The sequence below is a fragment of the Leucopleurus acutus genome, assembly GCF_964270905.1.
Source record: "Leucopleurus acutus genome assembly, chromosome: 1".
NCBI classification, from domain to species: Eukaryota; Metazoa; Chordata; class Mammalia; order Artiodactyla; family Delphinidae; genus Leucopleurus; species Leucopleurus acutus.
In genome coordinates this window covers 27,090,993-27,092,690 of record NC_139142.1, presented here as the reverse complement: position 1 = coordinate 27,092,690, position 1,698 = coordinate 27,090,993, and the positions used below count along the sequence as shown (strand labels likewise).

General features: G+C 42.5%; 1 pseudogene across 1 annotated transcript; it reads left to right on the top strand.

The window, feature by feature from the left end:
- Positions 1-394: 394 nt before the first annotated feature.
- LOC309972260 (protein AMN1 homolog) lies at positions 395-1,450 on the top strand (annotated as a pseudogene). The gene is made up of 2 exons: positions 395-783; positions 1,108-1,450. The product of its transcript is annotated as a protein AMN1 homolog (transcript).
- Positions 1,451-1,698: the final 248 nt, after the last annotated feature.

Genomic DNA, 1,698 nt, shown 5'->3' with positions numbered 1-1,698 from the left:
AGAGGAAGAGTTGACCCATGCCTAACAAATAATGATCCTTAAAAAACAAGAGCTACAAAATTCAATGTGGTATTCTGGATTGGATCCTGGAACAGAAGCGAGATATTAGCAGAAAAACTGGTGAAATCAGAATAAAGTAGGGAGTTTAGTTAATAGTAATGTACCAATGTTAGTTTCTTAGTTCTGACAAATGTACTGTTAGGAGAAACTGGGCACGGGATATATAGAAACTCTCTGTATTATCTATGCAACTTTCCTGTAAATCAAAAATTAGTCAAAAATAACGTCTCGCGCGGGGCAGGTGTTGACAGACGGTCTCTGGCTGGATTTTGGCGGCCGGGACTGCGGAAGAGGCTCCTGAGGGCGGCCGTGATGCCCAGCCCACAGTGGATGCCTTTGGTGCTTCATGAAGAATGTCTCTAGATATATCACAGACATTAAGCCTTTGCCACCCAACATAAAAGATAGACTGTTCAAAATAATGAGCGTGCAGGGGCAGATAACAGATTCAAATATCAGAGAGATTTTACATCCTGAGTCCAAACCCTAGATCTACGAAGCTGTGATATTTCAGATACTGCTCTCCTGCACCTATGTAACTGCAGAAAACTGAAGAAATTAAATTTAAATTCCTCAAAAGAAAACAGAATTTCCATAACTTCAAAAGGAATAAAAGCTGTGGCTTCACCTTGTTCTTACCTGCACAAAACTTCTTTGAAAAGATGCTTCAATCTCACTGATGAAGGAGTCCTTGCTCTTGCACTCAATTGCCGGCTGCTAAAGTTAGGGACTTCCCCTCGTGGCGCAGCGGTTAAGAATCTGCCTGCCAATACAAGGGACACGGGTTCGAGCCCTGGTCCAGGGAGATCCCACATGGTGCAGAGCAACCAATCCCGTGTGCAGCAACTACTGAGCCTGCGTGCTGCAACCACTGAAGCCTGCATGCCTGAACCCATGCTCCGCAACAAGAGAAGCCACTGCAATGAGAAGCCCGCGCACCGCAATGAAGAGTAGCCCCCCGCTCTCAGCAACTAGAGAAAGCCTGCACGCAGCAACAAAGACCCAACGCAGCCAAAAATAAGTAAACGAAATTAAAAAAAAAAAAAGATCATTGACTTAGGTGGCTGCTTAGATATTACTGATGTGTACTTGCAGACATTAGGAGAAAGCTGCCCGTTTTTGCAGAGTTGATTTTTCAGCTACTCAGGTATCTCACGGTGGTGTGGTTGTGCTTGTTAGTGGACCTTGTGCCAAGAAACAAGAGGAAACTCATATGGGGTATTGTGTGAATGTGACTGATAAGGCTGTAGAAGCTGTCCTTACTTGCTGTCCTCAGATATGTATATTACTCTTCCATGGATGCCCCCTGATAACAGACCATTCGGGAGAAGTCTTGGAGCAATTAGTAGGTCCAAACAAACTAAAGCAAGTGATGTGGACTGTATATTGATGCTTATTGAAGCTTATCAAAGCTATGATCTTCATACTACTTTCCCAGGAAACAATGATGTAGAGATTGGCTTTCCAATAATATGATTTATGCTTTGAAGTTAACCAGACTCTTAAACATTTTAATAGTGCTATTACTTCTAAGTTTGTTTGAGGAGTGATTGTTCTTGAAATGGCAATCCTAGCATGCCCTCTGATGTATTTGGGGAAGATAATGTGTTTGTTTCTTAAATAACAAGGTTTTAAATT